The following is a 16403-nucleotide window of genomic DNA, read 5'->3' on the forward strand; positions in this document are numbered from 1 at the left end:
AAAATTATCCCTCGACACAGTAGAACGCAAGCAACGATTCAACGACACGTGGCATATATGGGAAACCACATACCACAACAAACAGATGACCCAACCAACCATGCTCACATCACCTCCCACATACCCTTAAGACAATAAAATTCCATCTCACACACTACTGCATACTCTACAAATCAAATAGCCAACCTGGCTGCCAGCCTGTAAATAAATCCTCCGATTACTACTGGCTCCCTACATTAGTGATGCCCTACCCTTCCTAGTTATCCAAGTTCTACTCCTTCACCGAGAACCACTCTCACCCCCCGAACTTAACTGTCCCACAAGGTACTAACTGAAGATCATAAGGTTACTCTACCACATAGAATGTAATGGTACACTAATAAGCTCACCTCTGAAGTTTGGGACGATGAATGTAACATGTAATTATGCTGAAATTGATCACGACATCGGATGAGACTGTAACATACCTGTTATATTGTTACTAACAATGTTGCCGCTAACTACAACACTTGCAAATGTTCCTTCACAATGTACCTTAACGATGTTTCTATATGTGAACCATGTAACCAATGATGACCCCTCCCTACTCTTCTTTCTGTATCCCTGATATTATTTCAAAATGCAATAAAAATCTAAATTTGAAAAAAAAAAGGGGGGAGGAGGGTAATTCCTTCTTGACCATTATATCAATCAGATTTCTCCTTGGATCTTTAAATCAACAATACACATGTATATGTTAATTATATTATATACAAATATTATATCCTTCAATATTATGCTTTTCAAAAAAAAAAAAAATATCTGATAAAACAAATCTTTGGGTAAATAATTCTATATCTTTTTTGTTCTTGCTGTAAAGTACCCTTCCCTCTGCTGTAAGTGAAAATGCCTTTTTGTACAGTTTCAAAGGATCACTTTAAAGGAACACTATAGTCACCTAAATTACTTTAGCTAAATAAAGCAGTTTTAGTGTATAGATCATTCCCCTGCAATTTCACTGCTCAATTCACTTTGTTTCTGTTTATGCAGCCCTAGCCACACCTCCCCTGGCTATGATTGACAGAGCCTGCATGAAAAAAAAAACTGGTTTCACTTTCAAACAGATGTAATTTACCTTAAATAATTGTATCTCAATCTCTAAATTGAACTTTAATCACATAAAGGAGGCTCTTGCAGGGTCTAGCAAGCTATTAACATAGCAGGGGATAAGAATATCTTAAATAAACAGAACTTGCAATAAAGAAAGCCTAAATAGGGCTCTCTTTACAGGAAGTGTTTATGGAAGGCTGTGCAAGTCACATGCAGGGAGGTGTGACTAGGGTTGATAAACAAAGGGATTTCACTCCTAAATGGCAGAGGATTGAGCAGTGAGGCTGCAGGGGCATGTTCTATACACCAAAACTGCTTTATTAAGCAGTTGTTCAGGTGACTATAGTGTCCCTTTAATAAAATGTTTTCCATTCCCCTTATTAATTTTGTGGCTCACCTCTGGACTTTTTTAATATTTTTATTTAAAATGCATCCCATTTCATACAAATCTGCATCATCTTAATTTTGTGTCATCTGCAAACACTGACACATGATGTTAAATGCCCACTTTAAGATAATTTACAAACATATTAAAGAGATGTGGACCCAGGACAGAAGACTCCAACACTCCAATTACCACTTTTGTCAAATTTAAAAATGATCAAATTAAAACTACTTTATGCACTCTACATTTAAGAGCAAGGACATAATTTGTCTGGAAGCTGTTTTAGTAGTAAGTACTGCAGTTAGCATATTTATCTTGCATGTAAAATTAGTGTAGGACCCACTGATGTTGGGGTACTGTGACACAATGAAAATGGTATAGTCACATGGTTTAACTAAATCCCCATATTTGTTTGCTAAGATGGGTGATTTTAAATAGCCTTGTAATATTTAAAACAGTATTTTTTTCCTTAATCTATACGTGAACGTGTAGTCAGTCTTGTAGTCATTTGGACATACATGAACACACCATCGTCAGAACAATGTCCTAATAACAGATCAACCTACGAAACACGAACAAGACTGTTTGCTGATCTAAGACTATGTTTAATGATCTCAGCTTATATTTGCACACCATTTAACTGGTTGGCATTGTAACGAATTGATTTAAAAAAAAAAGACCTGATTTTACCCTTATAGTATGTCTGAAGTTTTTTTATATACTGGTTTGGCTACGAACAGATTTATCTAAAGGCAAGCACCTAGCCTACAGTGGCCATTGATCATCCAAAACTACTTACAACTATAATGCGTCAACTGATCAACTTCTCTCCCAGTTAAGTTACACTTAACTGGGAGAGAAGCTATAAACTATGTCACCACGAATTAAAAAAAAAAAAAATCCACTAGTAATGTCAACTCTTGAATTTAGAGTCAGTCTGCAAAAGTAAACAAATACACACAAATCAGTTTTTTTTTATGTCTTACATTCGCCAAGGATCTCAATATTAAGAAAGCTATAATTTTTAAAATTCTACTGTCTCTAAGGTTCTAAGGTCTCTGAGTTTAAATAAAAAAAACAATGCATTTTTGATAGACCCATACAAGGGTAAATTAGTTCAAATGAAGCAATAGTAATGCACTGTGGAGTGACCAAAGGCTCATGAAAACTGCAAATCAGACACATTTGTGGTTGACCGCAGGTCCATTTTGGAAGTGTAGAACTTGACCACAAGGATGAAACTGATCGTCTCATCCTGTCTTGTATCAAGAAGGATTTCCTGATCTTGTGGGAATGGCTGTGAATATAACTAGGATCATCACATTATAAAGTCCACAGCCACGAGCCAAACCCTTAACAGCTCTAAACAAACAAACAAACCAATAGGAAAGCAATACCGCGTTACATTGTGGCCAGCAAGGTATGTCAAGGACGTTAACCAGGTCTGTAACCAGTCTATGATTCCGGGCTAAACATTCCATCTGTCTAAAGAGGGTGAAACCACTGTGTACTGCACATTAATTCAGGGTGAAATAAATTAAATATCATATTGGAATTTTTTTGTGGTAACAAATAATCTGAAGCATATATTTATATATAAAAACGAAGAGGACAGTTAATTAGATGTTGAGTGTACACTTACACGATTTACCCTTTCTGCCAAACTATATCTCAGTTTTTTGGACTGTAGGCTCGAGATCAGGGACCTCATCACCTCTTTTATGCTTTATAACTAATTCTATAATGAATTCCTTGTATGTCCAGGGATGCAGAAATTGTTGGCACTTTATTAATATTTGATGACAAGGTTATTCTCTAAACTTGTAATTGCAGAGAATAAACAACAGAACCCTAAAATGAATACCAAATGGCAGAATTCTCATTTTATTCAATCTCAGAAAATTGTCCTGAAATTTGCATTTTCCCTCACAATGTATGGCTTAGCAAATAACCCATTGTTTATAAAAAATATATTCAGAACTGTGGTGTGATAGTCACATTGTGTACATTTTCAGGGTTATTTACTATAGTGAGAATGCAAAGTGTATTAAAGGCAAGATTAACCGGCAAGATTAACCGAATGGAAAGCATAGATGATTTAGAGATTTTTTTTCTTGTTTGGCTATTGGGTCCCTAAATTTGAAATTCACTTTGAATTCACTTTGAATTCAAGACTTGATAAGACTTTATTGTCATCACCAAAGACAGACTTTACACAATCTTGATCATGGAAAACATTCAAGTACAATGCATATCCGACATACTTTCCAAAATATTTTTTTAGATTGACCAGAGCATAAACATACAAAAGAAAAAAAAAAAGGAGAGCTAATAAAAATAGAAAATCAAAAATATTGGAAATTGTCTTTTAATAGTTAAAAATGTACTGGTTTTGCAAAAACATATAGTGAGAAAGGAGTGCCAGTACCGAATGATGCACACTCTTTTTAACTGGTCAAAATCAGTATATAATAGTACCCCAAAAAATCGTCTTGATCAAAGCGTATTTGGCAGTACATAGCAGGAGTGACCATGGAGGGGACAGTGATAACAGTAGAGCATCGCCTAATAAATGTGCAACTACCATTTTAGAGAGGTAGAATCTAGAGGGATAGAGAGATGCGAGAGAGTGCAACCAATCCATTTAGCTTTTCCTACCACACTTAGCTACATAGCTGCCTCTGGGGAGGAGAGGAACTCAAGCCAGTAAAACCAGTTTGCATATAGCACACCCTGGCCTGCACTGTATCTGCAATCAGATCTTCTAAACGATATGTCTCCTCGACCACCTGAATCCATCAATATAGTAAGAGGGAACAAGAATGCCTCCAAAACACGGAAAGGGCTGATCGAGACACATTTAATAATTGCAGGATAATCGAATGCTTGTACAACTGTAATGGAAACTAAGTGTGGTGTAGTATAACAAACTGCAGGTTGGAAATCAGGAGGTTCATCAGAAAGTTTCAAGACAAAATCAAAGACTGCCATCTGGAATGACTTTACCAGCAGACAATCTCACCATGCAGTCAACTGCACCCTTCCCCACCACATTCCCAGCACATGCATGAGGTATATGGTACAATCTAGAGATAAGCTTTTAGGAAGTTTTCTGCAGGTGAGCCAAACTTGTTGCCTTTCAGAAGCAAAAGTATCATTTTAGAACAATCTTTTTCAGTGAAAGTGATTTGGAGATCATCTTCCCATTTATGCAATGCTTTCCAATGGGGATTTCAGTGATGCTGGATGTCCTCATGCATAGCGTAAGGACATCCAGCATCAGTTAGGCGACCAAAAGTCTGGTAGACAGCCACTAGAGGTGGAGGTACCCCACAAAGCCAATCATTGCAGTTTATAAAACAAACTGCAATAATTAGCTCTGCACGGTTAAGAGACCTGGGACTATGCACCAAGACCTGTTCGATGTGCTGAAGTGGTTTGGGTACCTATATTGTCGCTTAAATGCTGGAAGGAGATAACAGATAGTGATTTTCCACCACCATGCCAGGGAGATGCACCAAAATGGGGGGAAACGTGCATGCAGAGTGATTCAATGGAGGTAAGGGACCTAGTGAGGCAAAATTGTGTACATTTTGTGAGATTCTTTTCTTTGTGTATATCAGAAGTTTTTTTTTTAATTTTCTGATTTCTTTCTCATATTGTCATGTATTTCTAAACCAACAAATGTTTTTTGGCATATGAATCAAATTCTAATCAGATAAACCTTAACATTTAAAAAATACTTTATTGAAAATGCAAAAAAAAGAGAAATACTGTCTAAAGCAACTTGTTATGTTTTGACTCGATGTTAACTGACTTCCATGATTATTATTTTTTATTCACTTATGCTAGACCATTATGAACTTTGTTCTTTATTTTCTCTCTGTCAGTTGTGCAACCTTCTAAATAAGTTAGCATTTTGTAAATAAACTATTAAAGGAGCACACCAAGCACCATAACCACTACTGGAAAAAAATGATTTGCACTCTCAAATGCAAAATCAAAAAAACCCTCTGTGGCTATTACTAAGGTAAAATATAAAATTTATATAAATACCCAGAAATAGGAAGTGCGAAGACTCCTCAACGTCTTCAATATCTTATACATAAAACCATAAATAGCACGACCTAAAAATACAAAGGGAGACCAATAGTGCAGACAAAAAAGCGCTAAAGAACATAAAAAAGAAGAACTATAAAACACTCACAAACATAGAAGTTTAAAAGGCAGGGTATACTCAGTCTTCTTCAAGTGCTTCTTTTCTTCTTGTGTATGAAGATAGGTACTTAAAACAAAGCACAGAAAAAGAACATAGTGTGTAACTGTATAATTTTCCAAGTATTGCTTTATTGTGTACACTTACAAAATCAAGAAGTTAAAAAGGCCCATCAATATATACATCCACTGTCAGCTACCAGGTACAGATGAAACCGCCAGGGTTAAAAGACAAAATTGGATGAAAAAAGGGTCCACAGTAAAATAATTAAAAAGTGAAATAAAGCTTGCCACCCTACGCGTTTCGTCTAAAAGACTTCGTCAGGGGCTTGTGGCAACAATACACAGTATACAAATACATACATTTAAATACCCTGCCAAACAAATTCTAAACCAATCAAAAAAATATCAAACCAATCAAAAAAGCTAAGCTTCCAAGTAAGTCCACCTGAAAGTAATTTCATCCATCCGTGTTTCTTCCTCTTTTTTCATTTTTCGCGCTTCTTGAAAGCGCTTGCGTCCCAAGCCTCACTCTCCATGTTTCCGGAATCAGTCGCCGGTTCAGTTCCGGACACTTGCGTTTCGTCACTTCCGGGCGACACCGGAAGTTATCATAAGTCTTGTATGTGGAACGCATATGCGTTCCACTTGATCCGGAAGGGGCAGCTACTCTCCTTGGAACGCACATGCGTTCCATTCCGAACGGAAAAATCAATAGGAATCCTAGACTGGGATGCACAGGCACTCCCATCCGGACAAACAAACATGTATTTAGTTAGTTGATAAAAAACTTATAAAAGCACATCAGATGTAAAAATGAAAATGAAAAATACTAAATAAATGTCATTAAAACTAACAATGTATATGAAAAATAGATAATAAAATAATAAAATAAAGAAGTAATATCTAAAAAATAAAATAAAATAAAAATAAAAATAAATATAAATAAAAATAAACATAAAAATCTAAAATTCTTCAAAAGGATACCATTAAAGCCCTCATGCTAAAATTTAAATAAACAATCACAGAAAACATGCCATATCGAAATCTACGTTCATACCATCAGGTTGCATTGTTCTTAGGGTGTGGATCCAATATCCTTCTCTCTGTCTTAATTTTAATACTAGATCTCCACCCCTCTCATCCAGACACACCTTTTCTATCCCAATACATGAAAAAACACCGGAATTAAAATTTGGACACCTGGTACAGTGAACCGGTACTGAATGGGTTAATAACTTATTCTTAATATTGTTACAATGTTCTAGAAATCTTCTTTTCACTGGCCTAATGGTCCGTCCGACATATTGGGTTCCACACCCACATGTCAGAAGGTATACCACATGTGTGGAATTACAAGTGATATGTTGCCTGATTTTAAATTTTTTCTTTGTTCTTGAACTACTAAAATAATAGCTTTTACTATTCTTAAAATGACAACTCTTACAAGTACCACATGTGTAGAAACCTCCACGTATTTCATCTCCTTGCTTATCTTTGTTCCTAAAAGTACTAGGTGCCAATGTGTTTTTAAAACTCCTCCCTTTTTTAAAAATAATTTGTGGAACCGGTGGAAGTTCTGTTTTTAAAAAATCATCTTCTAATAATAAAGGCCAGTGTTTATTTAATATTTTTTTAATTTGTTTAGCATGAACATTATATTGGGTATTAAAAGAAAAGGCAAATTTATTTCTAACCAGTGACACCCTCCTATCTTTATTAAGTAATAAATCCCCTCTATCTTTATTAAAAGAATGCGTTATCTCCTTGTTAATAAAGTTATTTGTATATCCCTTTTGTATAAATTTATTTTTTAAAAAAGAGGCCTGATTCAGAAAAACTCCCTCATCTGTACAATTCCACCTAATCCTTGTAAATTGACTTCGTGGAACCCCACGAAGCCAATTAGGGTGATGGTTGCTTTCCGTATTAATATAACTATTAGCATCAGTGGGCTTAAAAAAAGTTTTAGTCTTGATTTTAGCATCTTCAATAAAAATCGTAAGATCAAAAAATTAATTTCATCATAGCTAAAAGTCGGAGAAAAAATTAAAAAGAGTTGATTACAATTAATATAATCAATAAAATCTTTTAAATTACTTTCTGAACCGTTCCAGATGAAAAGAACATCGTCTATATATCTCCTCCAGAGTACCAAGTTCGCGCCGAAGGGGTTGTTCTTCCATATAAAGTTGTTTTCCCAAAAATCCAAAAAAATATTGGCATAACTCGGCGCGAACTTGGTACCCATGGCGGTTCCCTGTAACTGAAGAAAAAAGTCATCATTAAAAGAGAAAAAATTATGAGTTAAAATGAAATAAATACTATCCAACAGAAAACTGCTAAAATCCGTTGATATCTCTGAGTCTAAATCTAAAACTGACTTGACTGCTGCAAGCCCAAGGTCATGTCGAATAACAGTATACAGTGATGTTACATCAACTGTAACCCAGATGTAATCTTTTTTCCATTCAAGGCACTCCAATTCTTGTAACAGACTTTTAGTATCTTTTAAATAGGACTTCGCCCCCTGGGCGTATTTTTGAAGAAAAAAGTCTATAAATTCCGATAACTTTGATGTGAGTGAGTCAACCCCACTGATAATCGGTCTACCAGGGGGCTGGGTTGTTGACTTATGCACTTTGGGCAAAAAATAAAAAGTCGGAATCCTTGGGGCTACTGAATATAAAAACGAAAAATTCTTATCATCAATAATACCTTCTTCCCTGTATTTAGTAAGTAATATTTTTAACTCACTGTTAAAAGTAGCGTTGGGGTTGGAGGATAATTTCTTATAGGTGGTGGTATCCCCTAAAAGTCTATCTGATTCTTTAAGGTAATACTCTGTAGACATAACAACAGTGCCACCCCCCTTATCGGCACTTTTAATAACGATATCTTTACGTTCTTTAAGCGATTTTAATACTTTATTTTCCTCTTTGGTCAAATTAAAATTCCTCAGTTTAAAATCTATTTTATTCATATCCTTATTAACCATTTTGAAAAAGGCCTCTAATTGATGACCTCTTTCATTAGGGAAGAAAGTAGACCTAGGTTTAAAAATTGATTTTGGAGAACTATTCGAATTATCATTCTTATTACAAAAACCTTCCATTTCTTTCTTTTTAAAAAATCTCTTTATAGACATTTTCCTTACAAACTTATTAAGATCAATAAATAAGTCAAAGGGTTTAGCAGCAGTATTTGGAGAAAATTTTAAGCCTTTTTCTAAAATTAAAATCTCGGTCAAAGATAAAATTACATCATCAATTAAAAAAATGCCCTTAGATAGGGCTAAAGTTTTTATTTCGAATGGGTCGTCCCTTCGCTTACTCGCCTCCTTTTCCCTGGGGCATTCCACTCTCCCAGGGGGGCAAATCTGTTCGTCAAATCTACTTCGGGTAGTTTGGGGGAGAAAAATTGATTTATTTGTCCTTTTTTCTTTTTTTGGTTTCGCCCCTTGTCTAAAAAATGATCGATCTCCTCAAAGATCTTTTGTGAGTCTGAATGGATCTTTGAGAGATCTTTCTTTTGTTGAAAATTTTTTATTGGGAATTGTTTCTTGTTAGTTCCCTGGGGTTTAACCATTTTCCAAGGACTCTCTAAAGATGTATCCTTTCTATGTTTAGTTGGAGATTTATTTCTAAATGGAACCTTAGGCCCATTTGTTTTCTGATAATTGGGACTAAAAGATCTTTTTTCTCCTCTTCTATCTATCCTAAAGTTGTTAAAATCACTCTTGTAGCCACCATTGTGTTTAAACCTATTTGGTTTGTTTGTAATTGAATGGAAATTAGAATCTCTATCATTTTTGTCTCTAACATATTTTCTATTCTTTGTTTCTGCTATTCTTTCATCAATTTTGTTCACTTTCTCAATCAGAAATTTTTCTTTATTTTTAAAGCCTTCATCGTCTTTATCTAAGCAGAAATCTTGTTCTAACTTATCCATATCAATGGACAATTTATTCAAATTATCTTTTTCAAAATCTATGATAATTTCCATTAGCGTTAAAGAGCACTTTTCAAGAGCTGTATCCCATCTAGAAGCGTATGCTGAAAATTCTAAACCATTTGCGGGATCTTTCTTCAATCTCAAGCCTCTAGGTATTAGGTTCTCTTTAATATAGGCTTCTAAAAATGAGATCTCCCACCATTTTTTAGTTTCTTTAATCGCAAACTTTTCCAACTTAAAGAAATAATCGTCAGAATTAACATTCTTTAAAATTGGCGCACCTTCTAATTGGCTAGAAAATAATGAATTAAATCTAGCTTCTCTCGTGGATTTCAGCTCAGAAAACATGCTCCTTTTTTGTGTCATTATAATCACCAGGGTAAATGTGAGGAATATACAAGCAGAAAAAAATGATTTGCACTCTCAAATGCAAAATCAAAAAAACCCTCTGTGGCTATTACTAAGGTAAAATATAAAATTTATATAAATACCCAGAAATAGGAAGTGCGAAGACTCCTCAACGTCTTCAATATCTTATACATAAAACCATAAATAGCACGACCTAAAAATACAAAGGGAGACCAATAGTGCAGACAAAAAAGCGCTAAAGAACATAAAAAAGAAGAACTATAAAACACTCACAAACATAGAAGTTTAAAAGGCAGGGTATACTCAGTCTTCTTCAAGTGCTTCTTTTCTTCTTGTGTATGAAGATAGGTACTTAAAACAAAGCACAGAAAAAGAACATAGTGTGTAACTGTATAATTTTCCAAGTATTGCTTTATTGTGTACACTTACAAAATCAAGAAGTTAAAAAGGCCCATCAATATATACATCCACTGTCAGCTACCAGGTACAGATGAAACCGCCAGGGTTAAAAGACAAAATTGGATGAAAAAAGGGTCCACAGTAAAATAATTAAAAAGTGAAATAAAGCTTGCCACCCTACGCGTTTCGTCTAAAAGACTTCGTCAGGGGCTTGTGGCAACAATACACAGTATACAAATACATACATTTAAATACCCTGCCAAACAAATTCTAAACCAATCAAAAAAATATCAAACCAATCAAAAAAGCTAAGCTTCCAAGTAAGTCCACCTGAAAGTAATTTCATCCATCCGTGTTTCTTCCTCTTTTTTCATTTTTCGCGCTTCTTGAAAGCGCTTGCGTCCCAAGCCTCACTCTCCATGTTTCCGGAATCAGTCGCCGGTTCAGTTCCGGACACTTGCGTTTCGTCACTTCCGGGCGACACCGGAAGTTATCATAAGTCTTGTATGTGGAACGCATATGCGTTCCACTTGATCCGGAAGGGGCAGCTACTCTCCTTGGAACGCACATGCGTTCCATTCCGAACGGAAAAATCAATAGGAATCCTAGACTGGGATGCACAGGCACTCCCATCCGGACAAACAAACATGTATTTAGTTAGTTGATAAAAAACTTATAAAAGCACATCAGATGTAAAAATGAAAATGAAAAATACTAAATAAATGTCATTAAAACTAACAATGTATATGAAAAATAGATAATAAAATAATAAAATAAAGAAGTAATATCTAAAAAATAAAATAAAATAAAAATAAAAATAAATATAAATAAAAATAAACATAAAAATCTAAAATTCTTCAAAAGGATACCATTAAAGCCCTCATGCTAAAATTTAAATAAACAATCACAGAAAACATGCCATATCGAAATCTACGTTCATACCATCAGGTTGCATTGTTCTTAGGGTGTGGATCCAATATCCAATATCCTTCTCTCTGTCTGCTGAAGTGGTTATGGTGCCAAGAGTGTCCTGGCGCCAACACAGTATAATTTGGTAAACCTTTTTAGATTGGTGCCGATGGCTGCATCTTATTATTACAGTATTCTCCTGCAGGAGAATTTGGTTATCTCTACTGAGCTGGGCAAGGTCATACTGGGACACTCTTTTATTGACTGAGAGCATTTGATAAACCCTCTCATTTAATGAGCATGGTCCTGGATTAACTGTGCTTAACTGAATAGATAAGACTAGATGCAACAAAGATACTAGGGGAACCTAGGGACGCTCAAACAGTTCTTAAATGGTTAAAAAAAAATATTACACTGGGGCAGCACCAAGGTACTATAATGGGCAGTAGTGGTTACTGTGCTTGGAGTGTTGTTTTAATAATATTATTTCTGATGTCAAGCAACTGGTATTAAGACCTCACACGGAATTAAGAATGCCACTTTAGAGCAATCCCTCCGGAGAATGCAAATCCACTTCTGAATTAACGGTCTCTCCATATGCCTCGGAAGCTGACATCCATAACATTGCATTAGATGTCCAAGCTCTATAACTTTAATTCCTTGCATCCATATGGCAAACTGATGAGGCTTTTGTTGCAAAGTATTTATTCACAGAGGCTTTTTTTTCAAACTGAATTTACATTTAGACAGCTTTGTTGGATAATATTAAATGGTAACAATTAAAGAAAGCACACAAGCAGTGTACGAAAGTTAAAGGAGAACTGTCACTTTTCAGGAAAATACACCATTGAATAAAACGTTAAAAATCACCTATAGTGTATATTTTTTTTCTGGGTGACTGTATGTTTTCAGTTAATGTTTTTTTTTTTTTTTTTTTTTAAAGATATAGCAACTGATATCCCCATTCAGTTCAGACCAGGCACAACCAGAACACGCATTACATTTGAGGAAGAAAAACAGAAACATTGTTTCTCCTCGTTCACTTACTAAGTTCAAAGACAGAAATGGGCTGAGTTTATAACATTGATTGACAGGGAGCCACCGAGTTCCACGATAAACCGTGTGGATCTCTGTATGTAAGTTTATTTTCCACCCCTCACAAACACATATTTATTAAAAATAGCATGTAAGTAAACATAATATAAAAAATCCTAGCAAGTGACCGCTCCCCTTTAAATCTGATCCGTTGTGAAAACATTTGCACAGTATATCACAGTGTATGGCTAGCCTTATGCAATGTTCACAGTCAAGGAAAAAAAAATATTTGGTGAAATGACATAAGGAAACAGAAACAGAAGCAATCCTTAGTTAGCTTTGTTCTTGGGCAAAAACAATACCAAATGAGGTCACTTATGTGTATCTATTGATTATATGTGAGTTTCCTAGTTACCTAAACATACCATTTCATTTGCTAATAAAACCAGCAGACCAGCAAGACACAAAGCTGAACCGATGGCCTACCCTCATGACCTGGTATGAAATTCAACGAGGAGCAAATCTTGCAAATCACAAAACTTTTAATTAAAAAAAAAAAAAAAAAAGACACAAAACTACACTATGATAAATACATCTGAATCAGAGGCTTGATGTCTTTAGTCTGGAGAAGTCATGATCTCAAAGAATCCATGTAAAGTGCCCGACCTGGTTTTAAACTGACACCGGCAGAGAGGCAAGATTTGGAGAGAATTTGCATTCGTACCCACTGGGAAGATCTGTGTGCATTCACCAAACTGTCGTCACAAAGCATCAGACATCCCATAAATCTCTGCCAGGTTTCATCAGTCAGGGATTATAACCATTTTCAGTGTGATTACCATTGATGAGAAGCAAGAGACACTTTGGACTGAGCTGTAATTAAGCACATTATCAATTTGCTAGAAGGCCTGGTGATTCTGCATGTTTCTGTCGATGAAAGTTATGATGCTGTTTAACGTATTTAAAATAAAATTAAAATTTTCCGCATGGCAGACATAATACAGGATTGAATGATGTTAATTGGTGTATTATGAGGACGAACGGTGTCTAAAACATGGTGAAATGTTTGTTTGCGCGCATTTAAAAATCATTTCTTTCTTGTCTTATGGCTTTTCATCTTCTGTGACGGTCAAATAACATAGAGATACTTTTATTGTTACAGAAATTGTCACCTTACACATACAGTATAGTAAATAGTTTTTTGTTTTTTTTTACATAGAAAAGGTAATGGTGTCAGATTTTTGTGCAAAAATCATCTGACTGGTTCAGCAGGTTTGGAATAATGGATGTATTAAAAGGTCACTCCAAGTACCAAAACAACTTCAGAGATTTTAAGTCGTCATTGTGCCTGGAGTCTGAATGTGCAGCGTTGCACATACAGAGTTTAACGTCTATGCTGCCGAAGGTGCAACGCCACTTCTTTCATTGTCATTGGGACATCACACCAGCCCAGACAAGCATTCTGGGTTGGCTAATGTCAATTTTGCACACATTTCCAAGCATCGAATTGCATTCATTGGCTGAGAATGATAAGCTTATGCTCTCAACTAATGAATGGCGACTAGATCGGCTTCCTGCATCTACAGCTCTGAGAGGAGACCATGACCCCAGCAGGGACCCAGGTAAGAGGGCAATTGTAGTTCATCTAGTAAACATAGCACCATGAATGTGGTGAGGGGTGTTGAGGGAGTTAGGATCTCCTTGAGAAAGATCTAGAGTCATAATGTTGGCGTTTGTGGTCTCCTCTTTTAAACTCTTTAACATTAGGGTTTATTAGTAAAATGTATTTCTCTATGTCAAATGTATATTATGTCAAATCAGTGTGCTTGATATACCTTACATAGAGAATTACAGTGTATACATGTCTGTTTTTGGCTAAATTTGGTATGTGGTTATGATATTGATTGATTATTTCCTAATTGAGTATTGGGAATTTTCCATGTAGCACCCAAATAATTGTTTAACATGAAAATATTGCTACGGTGCACTTCTCTAACTATTGCTTCATTTAAAACCTTTCTATCATTCCCAGCATTAAGTGTGTCAGCAAATTAGCTACAGTAGCTCTCTGCTCTCGTGTGATCAGAGCAGACGGGCTAGCCTTTGCTCCACACATGCATCAATGAGCCTTGAGCGCTCATGACCCTGACACCAGTCCACCAGTTGTGCATCCTTTCACCAGTTTTGGTAGGTACTAACCACTGCATACCGCGCGAACCCCCCCCCCCCCCCACAAGACTTGATGTTTTGGGGATGCTTTGACCCAGTAATCTAGCCATCACTATCTGGCCCTTATCAAAGTCACTCAGGTCAAGATCAAGTCACTTGTCCGTTTTTCCTGCTTCCAACACATGAAATTCAAGAACTGACTGTTCACTTGCTGCCTAACAGATCCCACCCCTTGACAGGTGTCATTGTAATGATCTAATCAAAGTTATTCACTTCACCTGTCAGTGATTTTAATGTTGTGGCTGATCAGTGTACATCAATGTGTGCGTCTGTGTATATGTGTCTATGAATGTATGTGTGTACATGAATGTGTATGTATATGAATGTCAATAAGTGTGTGCAATTTCTTTGACAAATGGGGGTTAGGGTTGCTGTAGAGGGAACACCTCAATTTTATTTTACAGTTCACGGGGCTGCCAAAATGCATTTTCATCTCGGGTGCCATGTAACCAAGGTACACCAGTGGCCAGGAGACTATCGCTGTCACTAAGCACAGTTTCAGAGTGACTCAGTTATCGTGTCAAAAACAAAATAAAAATGTTACCTGCGCTTTCTCCTTAATCCCTATGTATATTTAGACAAATGGAGGTCATTTAGTTACTCTAATGGCCATTGGTGGGAATGCCCGCCTGCCAACGTCAAGGCCGACCCCCCTAAGCGGGTCCCACACTGACCCTTTACCCCGCCTCCCTGAGCCTCTGGCAAAGACATCTCCAATGAGACAAAGAGGGGTACCCCTATATACACCCCTATATACTTATTAACCCTTAATAGGGAACACATGGGATATATTGCGGCTGATGTGTACTGTGGTCATTGCTGCCACCCAGGAGTGATGGGAGTGAGCGCAGGACTTATCTTTTTGTATTTGTATTCACTTTTTGTATCACACAGCTTTGTTACAATGCTGCCGCCCATCCCATGAGTTCCCTGTTAAGGGTTATTAAGTATATAGGGGTACCCCTCTTTGTCTCATTGGAGATGTATTTGCCAGAGGCTCAGGGAGGTGGGGTGAGGGGTCAGTGTGGGACCAGCTTAGGGGGGTCTGCCTTGACATTGGCAGGCGGGTATTCCCTCCAATGGCCATTGGAGTAACTAAATGACCTGTCTAAATATACATAGGGATTAAGGAAAGAGCACAGGTAACTTTTTTTATTCTTTGGTTTTTACTATATATTGGGGCTGATGTGTACTGTGGTCGTTGCTGCCACCCAGGAGTGATGGGATTGAGCGCAGGACTTCTCTTTTTGTATTTGACTCAGTTATCTTGATCACAACTGCAGAGAATGCTAGTAATGCATAAATACAGTAAAATAATGATAATGAGTGAAGCAGAAGGATGCACAAAGTCAACACGTGAAATGATAAGAGCATCTGTAAATCTTAATCTCAGCTGGCCACCTGCATACACACTAAACCCGCATGGATAGGTTATGTATTGACAGATAAGAGAGAGTAAATAGATAGTGTACTGATAAATGCACCATTTAGCTCCAGAGGACCATGTGGTAGACGATGAGCACAACACCATATACTCATGCTCATTGAACTAATGTATGGCATAAAAGCAGAAGAGAGAGAATTCCTGGCATTAAGGATGTGCAATTCACCTTACTTTCTAATGGGACAAAGTGAATGGACATCTTCATTGTTATCTATTGATATCTTTGCCAACTAAAGGATAATTTTTTTTTTTTTTTTACACTGTGATTTCACTTTTACACATATGGGTAACCAATATCCCTGAGTACGACCTTATCTCATCATATACATTACTGTTTTAACGGTAAAGAATAATTCATCAAATGTAGAACACAGA

This window comes from Pelobates fuscus, chromosome 12, assembly GCF_036172605.1.
Source record: "Pelobates fuscus isolate aPelFus1 chromosome 12, aPelFus1.pri, whole genome shotgun sequence".
Classification (NCBI taxonomy): domain Eukaryota; kingdom Metazoa; phylum Chordata; class Amphibia; order Anura; family Pelobatidae; genus Pelobates; species Pelobates fuscus.